The following is an 11,890-nucleotide window of genomic DNA, read 5'->3' on the forward strand; positions in this document are numbered from 1 at the left end:
AGTTACTCTTTTTTGGAGATATGGTCCCTGGCAGGTAGTCCATGTTCCAAAGGAAGGAGCACATATTACTAACTTGACAGAGTGGGTATTGTGTGACTTTTCTTGGGGAGACACAACACACACACACACACACACACACACACACACACACACATTTCTATTCATCCTAGAAAAGGAACCCAAACCCATGACAGATCAAAGTAATGATTGCACGAAGTCCAACTTGGTGAACCAATGAGTTTTTATTGGAGCTACTAACAGGAGTAAGCAGGATGGGTCACTTATGAGGAGCAGGGGTGACTCAAAAGCAGCTGCAGTATCACAAGGCTGTCCTCAGCATCAGTGACAACTCCTGAGAGCTGCAGGCAGCACTATAAGGAGTAAGGTTTTTCCTGCCGGCCTGGACCCATTGCAGTGCCAGCCCCAAATAACATACCGAGACTCTGTATTTGATATAATGCTGTTGGCCAGGTACTAGTTTCTTATCAGCTAGCTCTGTCTTAATTATTAACCCATTTTTATTAATCTAAGTACTTCCACGTGGTCTCATCTTACTGGAGAGAAGAGGCCAGCGGTTCTGCTCTCTCCTGTCTCTACATGCTGACCCCTCCCTACTACTTCCTCAAATCCTTCTTGTTTCCTAGTCCCGGCTATCTTGCTTTCCTATTGGCCAACAGTGCTTTATTCATTAACCAGTATGAGAAACATATATACAGAATGACATCTCCCATCACAGCACCACAATCTGAGTGTTCCTCTGAGGCTTAGCTGATCAGAGTCTCCCTTTCCCAGAAGCAGGTCGTGCCTTTATATACTTTTCAAAAGAGGCCTTGAAAAATATGGTGCTGGTCTTACCTGCTAAAGAATAGTGCTGGGAAATTTAACAGGCTGGGAAACCCTTATCTATCAGGTCTACGACAATGGCTTTATTTCCATGAATTATGTGTGAGAATGGTAAATTTTGCTATATATAAAATATACCTTAATATTTTAAATGCTAACAGTTCATGCATGCATTGTACACAGCACCCAATCTCAGGGATATTTCCCCAGGTTGTGAAAGAGAGTTGGGGCTTGGTTCCACTTCTGACAAGGTTTTTAATGACTGTCTGCTCAATTTCCATGTTTATAAGATGAAAATCAAAGACCATCCCCCAGAAGACTGTAGACAGGGATTAATACAAACAAAAGTCTGGCGTACAGGTAAACAGTTATTACCAGAAAATAATTTCCTGACTGAACTCTCGTTATTTCCATTCTACATTTTTCCTCATGAGGAATTCTCAGCCCAGTGTTTGTGTGAAATAATTAGCACCCTCAAGAATTCTTTCTGTTCTATTAAGTCTTATCACAATAGAAGAATTGGTCATAATTGCTAACTGGGGATAATTGAATATGTCTGCATGAATGCAAATTCTTATTAATAATTTCTTGTTTGACTTCTTTTATTCTCAGGAGACTGGAGACCTGGCTAAGAGTCAGTATCTCACAGGATCACCAAAAATATTTGAAAGAACTCCACTGAGTACAGAACAGAGCCCAGTTCATGACTCGGAGGCCTGCAGGACAAAGAGCTGCAGACAGTGTCAGGAGACCAACTCACCCCTCACCACAAAACAGATGGGCTGTTCACCAGGCTTGATAGAGAGGCTATGATGGAGAATCATGGAGAGCTGAAGATATTTAGAATGCTGATACACTGTGACATTGTAGGACTGCTGACCAGATTCCTTTCCATAATGGAAACACATTTTTAGCATAATAAACCACCAAACTTAAGCAGCAGCAGCAGCACCACCACCACCACCACCACCACCACCCCCCGCACCATGGAAGACCAAGGACCTACTGAGATGAAGGGAGGAGACAGATCACCTTCTTCACCTCCCTAACACTGGGCTTCCCTGAACAGAGCCTGTAATGAAAGGAGAGATGGGTGGAAGGGGAAGACCAGTGGCAGAAAAGTCTGTGGGCCCCACCCATACTCCTAACCCTGTGGAGTCAGAGACAACCCAATTGGAAAAGAAAAGAAGCTGGGCATCACGTGGACTGTGTGAGCAATACTACCTGATGACCCTCAAGAGTATTTGATACTGAAACCTATCAGTGCTCCAGGCATTCAAGGCATTACATAGGGGTGATAACATTATCAGCTACCACTTAGTGTATGTTTCCTCTGCTCAGTGCTCAGACACTAGGCTGCATCCCTCCCATCACCCAATGGGCCAATGGGAAACAGAAAAAGAGACTGCATTCTCCTTTTGCCCCATCATTCCATTGTAATGGTGCCGCCCTCGTTCAGGATAGGTCTTCCTCCCACAGTCAATCCGATTGGGAAAAACTCTCACAGACCTACACAGAGATGAGCTGTATCGATGCACTAAGTCCCATCTGAACCCAAGCCTGATAACAGTGACGATTAGCCATCACACAGAGGCAATGATGAAGCCTGAGGTGTGACTGGATGCAGAAGTGACTCAGGGCTGTATGAATCACAGTTAGTGCACTGAGCTTCTTGGGTCTTGGCCTCACAATTCAACCTCAATTTGAAGCATTGTTTTCATGGCATGAACACAAAAAGTAGCAAGAAATGGTCAAATTCAGGATTGAAATTAATTAAATGAAAACAAAAAAGAGGGCTAGAGAGATGGCTCAGCCATTAAAGGCTAGGCTCACAATCGAAAATTGGAGATGAAAATGGGACATTACAACAGACATCAAGGAAATTCATTGAAACATAAAGAGGTACTTTAAAAATGTATATTCCACCAAACTGGAAAACCTAAAAAAATGGGTGACTTTTATGATATATACAACCTACTAAAGTTAAATCAAGATCAAATAAGTAATTTAAACAGACCCATAACCCTTTGTGAAATAATGAAGTCTTCCAAGCCCAAACAAATCTCAGGGCCAAATGGATTCAGTGCACAATTTGATCAGACCTCTATAGAAGAACTAATGCCAATTTACTCTTCAAATTATTCCACAAAATAGAAACTTAAGGAACATCACCTAATTCTTTCTACAAGGCCACTATTTACCCTGATACTAAAACCACACAAAGACCCAACAAAAAAGATTATAGACCAATATTTCTTAACATAGTTGCAAAAAATTTCAATATTACAATTGCAAGCTGAATCCAAGAACATATCAAAAAAATAATAATCTACCATCATGTAGGCTTTATCCCAGAGATTCGGGGGTGGTTCAACATACACAAATTGATAAATGTAACCCACCACATAAACAAACTGACAAAAAACATATGACTATCTCATTAGATACAGAAAAGTCCTTTGACAAAATCAAACATTCCTTCATGATGAATACCCTAAAAAGTCTAGGGTTACAAAGAACATACCTCAGTTGGGTGATGGTGTCACACACCTTTAATCCCAGCACTCAGAAGGCAGAGGCGGGGGGATATCTGTGAGTTCAAGGCTATACACAGAAACCCTGTCTTGAAAAAAACAAAGCAAAACTATACCTCAACATAATAGCCTTAGCTACTTTTCAATTGCTGTGAAAAGATACCATGATCACCGTGGCTTATAAAGGAAAGCATTTACTTCGGGGCTTGCTTAGAGTTTCAAAGGTTGAGTTTAACAGAGAGGGGAGCATGGCAGCTGGAGAGAGTCATAGTTGAAAGCTAATAAGTTGAGACAACAACCACAAAGCAGAGAAGGGAGAGAGCTAGAGAGAAAAGCTCACTGGGAATGGCTGTGGTTTCACTGGGCTCAAAGTCCACCCCCAGTGACACAGCTTTTCCAACAAGGCATACCTCCTAATGCTTCCCAAATAGTTCCAACAACTGTTGAACAAACATTCAAATGTGCAAACCTATGAGGGTCATTCACATTCAAACCACCACCAAAATAAAAATAAAGGCAATATAGCATGCCCATAGCCAGCATCAGCTTAAAGAGAGAAACCCAAAGCATTTCCATTGAAATAAGGAACAAGACATGGTTGTCCACTCTCTGCATACCTATCCAATATAGTACTTGAAGTTTTAGCTGGAGCAGCAAGACAACTTAAGGATATCACAGGGGTACAGATAAGCAATGAGTCAAAGTATCTTTATTTGCTGATGATGTGATTTTATACATAAAAGACCCTGGAATCTCTACCAAGGAACTTCAGTAGCTGGTAAACACCTTCAGCACAGTAACATGATGCAAAATTAACACAATGTAGCCACCTTATATATGAATGACAAACTGACTGAGAAAAAAATTCAGAGAAACAATATCTTTCACAATCGCTTCAAAAATAATATTTTTTTTCCCTGAGCTCATGATCTATCTAGCCTCAGGTTCTTGGCCACTTTAGCAGTACCAGGTATGGGTTCTGTCTCATAGAATAAATCTTAAAGTCAATCATAAAATGATTGGTTATTCCTGTAACATTTGTGCCACTGTTGTACCAGTAAACTTGAAGGCAGGTCACTGTTTTGAGTCACAGGATTGTAACTGGGAGATATTGGTGATTGTCTTTTTCCCCCAGTAACACACAGGGTGCCATCCAGCACCATGGATGCTAGTCAGTATGGATGAAGTTTCTAGTTAAGTACCAGCTCTGTATCCCATTTTTACCTGGGTTATTTATTTTCTTCATGTTTGGGTCCATATATATATATATATATATATATATATATATATATATATATATATATGGTTGCTAGTCATCTATCAGAAGTAAAATTGGTAGAGATCTCTTCCCATGCTGTATGTAGGCTGCTATTTTACCCTAATTACAGTGCTCTTTGCCTTACAGAATATTTTCAGCTTCATAAGATCCCATTTGTTGGTCTTACTGCCTGTGCCATCAGTGTCCTGTTTGGAAAGTCTTATCCTGTGTCAATAAGTTCAAGTATATCCCCACTTTCTACTTTATGAGATTCAGGTTATCTGGTCTTATGTTGATGTCCTTGATCCATTTGTAGTTGAGTTTTGTGTGGTAATAAATATAATGATGAGTCTATTTTCATTCTTCTATATACAGACATGCAATTTTACCAGCACCATTTGCTGAAGATGCTATCTTTTTTCCAGTGTATAGTTTTGGCTTCCTTGTTAAAAGTCAGATGTCCATTGGTTGGGGGGAGTCTGTGCATCCTCAACCCTACACAAAAAACTTCAAGTGACTAAGAAATACTCAGAGTAGACCTAAAGGAAAATCAAATACTATTGTTCTATTAAAGGAACACAGCAATAAAATAACTCCTAACAACATGCTGCTACACCCATAGATCAGATCAGTTCTTCCACTCAGCTCTGATAGTAGGAGAACCAGCATAGGACTGAACCAGGCCCCCTGAATGTGGGTGTCAGTTGGGGGGTCAGTTGGAGGAGCTTCTTCTTAGTAGATGAGAAAAAATGGAGAGAATGAGAGACTTTGGAGCACACAGTCCTAATCGGGATGCCTTCATCAAGCCCCTCCAACCAGAGTTCAGGAAGCAATGTGAGATGAGGGGGTGGAAAGATCATAAAGCCAGGGGAGATGGTTGAGTCCAAGGAAGCCACGTCTTCCAGATACAACAGGACTGATGCACATAAGAACTCAGAGAGACTGTTGATGGGGAATGTCCTTCTGTATGCTGTGAAAAATATGTTTATTTGTTGATGAATAAAGCCGTTTTGGTCAATGAACAGGCAGAATTTAGCTAGGCAGGAATTCCAAAGAGGCAGATAAAGGAAGAGAAAACACAGGCTATGTAGTAGCCAGGAAGGCCTGGGTATCACTGCTAACTAATGGAGATACACAGATTAATAGAAGTGGGTTATTAATTAAGAGAAAGCTAGCCAGTAAGAAGCCTAAGCCATTAGCTAAACAATTGTAACTGATAGTAAGTCTCAGAGTGGTTATTTCATTAAGCAGCTGCAGAACTAGTGAACAGAGAGAAAACCGGTCCAGAGGGACCAAGATAGACAGAGTAAATCTCCCTCTACAGACTATGGCAGCATGCACAAGGCCTGCACAGATTGAAGCCAGACAGGGCCCAGTGATATGAGGAGAATACGTCTGCATGCCTGTAAAGTAGTGATGTCAGACACAGACAGCTCCCACCACTAACCAGACTATCTACAATTATTCCCTGCTTGCAAAGGAAAACATCAGTTTTCCCCAGTGGAGTCTCACTGGCTATATTAATCACATGTCAGGGTAGGTCACATGCACAACAGTAATTGGTCATCACAAAACAAACTCAATGGTATTTTTTGTAGACATTTTGCCTCATTTTGTTTTATGTGGGCTTTTAAAAAAGTATTTAAATTAAATTATTTAAATTAAAAAACAATTTTATTTTACATACTAATCCCAGTTCCCTCTCCCTCCCATCCTCCTATTCCCCTCACCAATCCCCCATCCCACCCACCCCCATCCTCTCCTCAGGGAGGGTGAAGCCTCCCATGGGGATCATCAAAGTCTGTCACATCATTTGGGGCAGGACCTAGGCCTTCACTATGTTTCTAGGCTGAGAGACTATCGCTTCATAGGGAATGGGCTCCCAAAGTCCATTTGTGCACTAGGGATAAATACTGGTTCCACTGCCAAAGGCCCCATAGACTTCCCAGACCCCCCAACTGACACCCACATTCAGGGGGCCTGGTTCAGTCCTATGCTGGTTCTCCTACTATCAGACTGGGATCCATGAGCTGCCACTTGCTCAGGTCAGCTGTTTCTGTGGGTTTCCCAAGCAGTCTTGACCCCTTTGCTCATCACTCCTCCCTCTCTACAACTGGATTCCAGTTCGGCTCAGTGCTTAGCTGTGGGTGTCTGCTTCTGTTTCCATCAGCTGCTGGATGAAGGCTCTAAGGATGGCATTTAAGGTAGTCATCAATCTCATTATCCAGAAAGGACATTTAAGATGCCTCTCCATTATTGCTTAGATTCTTAGTTGGGGTCATTTTTATGGATCCCTGAAGATTTCCCTAGTGCCAGATTTCTCATTAAGCCCAAACTGGCTCCCTCTATTAAGGTATCTCTTTCCTTGTTCTCCTTTTCTGTTCTTCCCCCATCTAGATCTTTTCCACACTCCCCTTCCCCCTCCTCTTTCTCCTACTTCTGTCCCCTCCCTCAATTTATTCAGGGGATCTTGCCCCTTTCCCCTTCTTAAGGGAGTCCATGTATGTCTCTCTTAGGGTTCTCCTTGTTTCCTTGTTTCTGGGGGGTGTACATTGTAGGCTGATTATCCTTTGCTCTATGTCTAATATCTACTTATGAGTGAGTGCATGCCATGTTTTCTTTCTGTGTCTGTGTTACCTTACTCAGGATGGTTATGGGATTTTTTTTTCTTTTTTTCTTTTTCTTTTTCTTTTTTTTTTTTTTTTTTTTTTTTTTTTTTTTGTCTTATAGATTTTTTTGCTTGCTTATTTTTGTTGTTTGGTGACATTTTTGGTATATTTCTTGTTTTGTTGTTTTGTTTTGCTTATTTTTAGAGAGAGAGAGAGAGAGAGAGAGAGAGAGAGAGAGAGAGAGAATAGATTTGGGGGGATAGATAGGTAAGGAGGATCCAGGGAGAAATAAGGGAGAGAATAACATTATCAAATTGTATCTCATGAAATTTTTTTTTCAATAAAGAAGTATCAGATACCTGACTTTCACATAAAATGGGCATTGTCTGTATCACCAGTATCCATCCAGATATCCACCTGCAGATGGTGATGGAGATGTGTATTTAAGGTAGAGCAACAGCCTCACTAATTGACAGCCACCAAACTGCTAACAAGTAAATTATTGATGTTTTGGAAGAAGAACTGTGCCTGGCATTCTCTTTCTGCACATCAATGAACTCCTAAGATTTGAAAAATCCTCAGTCTTTGGTCATGAAAAATTAGATCTCTCTCTCTCTCTCTGAACCACTTCTCAATTTCCTGTTAATCTGCAAAATGACTCATCACCAAGGCAACTATGTGAGGATATGAAAACTGGGAACATAAAAGCTTCCAAAAGCCCATTCATTGTTCAATACCCTTCAGAGTCCTCAGATTACAGTGCTCCTTGGTTTGGATGTAAATACTTCGGTAATGGTTTATACATCTTTTGTTATTTCTGCCAGTTTTTTCCAGCCTCAATTCTGAGCACAATAAAAATTCATGTTTCTGTCATTGTGCTTATCTGAATGAACACTTCTACATACCTATAAAATAGTGATAATTAGCATTCATAAGAAAGTCTCTGAAACAGACAGCACCTGAGGTGGCCTAATTTGCCAAGGCTAAAAGAATCATGTGTCGATATCAAATGGGCTTTGATGTGCTGTAGAAACTAATATAAATGTATATGACAATAATTACATGGTTCCTGTTTAATCCAAACATGCCAGTCTCTGCCTAAGGCATAAATAATGGAAAATTTGATCTTTAAGGGGAAACTAAGATTGTAAAATATAAATGAGTCTTCTAACACCAAGCTACTTTCTAAAAGTATCTAAAAGCATGCTATTAAATGCTAACTTCGTTATGATTTCTATCATCCTTTTTATATATAGACTCAAACTTTTATGTATTTCCTCTGTGATTCCTTTAATTAAAAAAAAAAATGAGCTAGGTGTGATAGCCCATACTTATAATCCCAGCACTTAAGAGGCTGAGACAGGAGGATTTCTGTGCGTTCCGGGACAGCCAGAGCTACATAGCAAGAGTGCCTCAAAAAGTTAGATATTTTGGACTGACGAGATGGCCCAATGGTTAAGAGCACTAGCTGCTCTCCCTGAGGTCCTGGGTTCAATTCCTAGCACCCACATAGCAGGTTACAACAGGCTTTAACTCTGGTTCCAAGTGATGCAATGCTGTCTGCTGGTCTCTGCAGCCACAGTAAGCACTCTGCACATAGAAACGCATGTAGACAAAAACAGCACCTCCCCACACACAAAACAGAAAGGGAAACATTAGATAGTTATCAGTAGAAAGTAATAAATCAGCGTATGAGGATAGCTGAGTCTACAAGCCAGTTTGATAAATGCTGGATTTTATAACAAAATGTGTGCTGAGTAAGAAAGGCAGCCTAGCCCATCAGTCAAAAAACCAATGATACATGTATTCTATGGGCTTGATCCTACATGCGTGATATGTGGAGTTCTCGTCTTTTATTATTATTGTTGTTGTTGTTATTATTATTATTATTATTATTATTATTATTATTATAAACTCTCTAAAGATTTCAGGGGGGAAAAAAAGAAAGAAGAAAAGAAAAGATTTTAGAAAAACTGTCTCCCTCTTGCTTTAGTCCAAGTGTGTCCTCCAAACTTCATGTGTTGAAATTTCCCTTGGGTGTGATTAGGTCAAAAGGATGAGACTTAGTGGGCTTAGTGCCCTTAAAAGGGGGACCCAAGGGGTCTAGTTTGCACCTTTCACTGAGAGCATAACATGAGCAAATGGGAAGAAGAGAGTGAATGCTCACCTCACAGAATCTGTTAGAAACTTGGCGTCGCCCTCTCTGACTTTAAAAGGATGGAAGAAATACATTTATGATGTTTATAGTTACTGAGTCTGGGGTATTTTGTAATACCAGTTTAAATGAACTGACACACAACTCCACCCAAATATCAAGTGTAGAACTCAGAATTTACTGTAACATCAAATGATTGAAAAGTAGTGTAATTCCTGCTATATTGAAAATATTGATAGCTAAACAAAAATGTTACATCCATTGTGTAACCAATAGCCATCTGTCCATCAATCCATCTGTGCAACCATAGGGCTGTCCCCTTCCTCCTCCCAATCTGTACTTTGACTGATGGATACTTGTATGGTGGTGCACACCTGAAATCCAGCATTGAGCGGGAGTGAAGCGAAGGAATCATGAGTTCCAGACCAGCCTGGACTATACAGCAAGACTCTGACTCACAAGTACGAAAAGCAATAAACAAATGCATGCTGTCCTGAACACTCTATCAAGTTGTCACACAAGAAGTGGCTGTATATAATAATAATTTCTGACCCTCCGGCTCCCTTCCCCATCGGATCTTGATGCTGGTCTTGGTGGTCATAAAGAAGGAAGACCACACTGACACTGGCCTTTACCAGTAGGAGCACTGGGTCAGATTCATACATGCCTGGGCTCTCAGTAAAATGGGATGAGAGTTACAGATTCCTCTGAGCACTTGTAGCATTGTTGACTAAGTACTTGGATTTCTGTAAGTTTTATTATTTTTTAAAGCCGTGTGACCAATGAAGGGGTCATTGTTATGATCTGATCTACAATTGGTTGGAAAAAATTAAAAGGACCATCTGGAAGCAGGCAGCAAATTGTGTTAATACTTTGCAACTTAGGCAGGCTTTGCCAGCAGTGATGGCGCACACCTTTGGTTTAAGTCCAGTCCATTAGGTCTACAGAGCTAATTCTAGGACAGACAGCAAAGGCTATACAAGAAACCCTGCCTTGAAAAAAAAAAAACCAAGAGTAAAAAAAGAAAAGAAAAACAACAAGAGTGAAATGCTTTGTGATTTAACATGTAATTAACATGTGATTTAACATGCAAAGTGGAAAAAATATTTCTGTGAATTAGTAAGTATGTGTTTATTTATCAGTTATTTGTACCCACACTTTCTATTTCTCGGTATCTAAACTAGTAAATTCCCCCTGTCTCACACTTAATAAAAATTAGGCAATCTGCCATTAATCTATTCACATCAAAGCAGTCTGCATGTTGTGGAGACCCAAGCATGTCCCGGGCATTGGCCATTTGGATATATTATGAAATGCTTCAAATCTTCTCCCAGTTTTCTGTGTGAAGTTCCAGCTTTTCTCATCAGTTTATGGGGCTTTCTTTAAATATCTGTTCTGGAACCAGTCCCCTGAAAAACATAACTACTGAAAATATCTTTATTTTGTGGCTGACTTTTCACTCTCTGATGCCTTTTGATGACCAGAAATTTCAAATTTTAATATAGTCTGATTTTTCAGCTTATACCTTGTTTACAAAAGTCTTTCTAGTTGGGCAGTGGTAGCACAGGCTTTAATCCCACCACTTGGGAGGCAGAGGCAGACAGATCTCTGTGCATAAGAGGTCAGCCTGGTTTACAGAGCCAGTTCCAGGACAGCCAGAGCTACACAGAGAAAACTATCTTGAAAAACAACTAAAACAAACATCTTTCTAACCCCAAGGATGTAAGATGTTCCTGTGTGTTCTCCTAAAACCTTCACAACTTCACCTCTCATATTTAGGGCAACAAATTGCCTGAAACTGATATTTCACATGAGATGGAGAGTGGACATGTATGTACTCACCTTCCACTTGTGTGTGAGCAGCCAGCCAATGGTCCGCTCCATAATTGCTGGTGACAGCCAGGGGATAACACAGTGCTGGACTCCTCTGAAGTGTATGTGTTAGCTTCTTCGGAGCCAGAAAGAGTTGCAGAACTGTCAATTATCTTTCTCTGAGGCCAATATCTGGATTTTTCCTTGTTGTCAGTTCTTAGAAGATAAACAGCACAATGTGTGAGTAAAAAATAGAAAAGGGGCAACTGGCTTACAGCAGTCCTTCTTAATCTGCAGGCCTGATGTTGTAGAATAAAAACTGTGCAATTAATGACAGCAAGCCAGTGGCCACCAGTGGCCAGTATAGCAACGATGACCAAACCCCTACCTGCTATTCATGGGCAGACTGTTAACTTCCCCGAACTGGCCATTCCTTCCTTCCAACACTGCCCTGGTGTTGTCTAGAAGGTCACTCCCTTTGGGTACAGGAGATGCTACAGGCCTGAATGTTAGACAAAGCGTGCAAGAGCTCTAGCTCACAAAGCAGGACCCTGACGCTAGCCCTTCCGTGTCCATACCAATAATAACCTTGAGCAAGTCATGGGCTATCTGAATCGTGTTCTCTTGATTTTGAAACAGCAGCTGGCTAGGAATTTCAGCAATCCTTTCCATGTTGCCT

The 11,890-nt window shown here is 40.7% G+C and overlaps 2 pseudogenes; one reads left to right on the forward strand and one right to left on the reverse strand.

Moving 5' to 3' along the window:
• Positions 1 to 11,283, reverse strand: part of LOC127221264 (zinc finger and BTB domain-containing protein 14-like) — a 35,730-nt pseudogene extending 24,447 nt beyond the window's left edge.
• LOC127221678 (uncharacterized) lies at positions 9,950 to 10,066 on the forward strand (annotated as a pseudogene).
• Positions 11,284 to 11,890: the final 607 nt, after the last annotated feature.

This window comes from Phodopus roborovskii, unplaced genomic scaffold (assembly GCF_943737965.1).
Source record: "Phodopus roborovskii unplaced genomic scaffold, PHOROB, whole genome shotgun sequence".
Taxonomy (NCBI): Eukaryota; Metazoa; Chordata; class Mammalia; order Rodentia; family Cricetidae; genus Phodopus; species Phodopus roborovskii.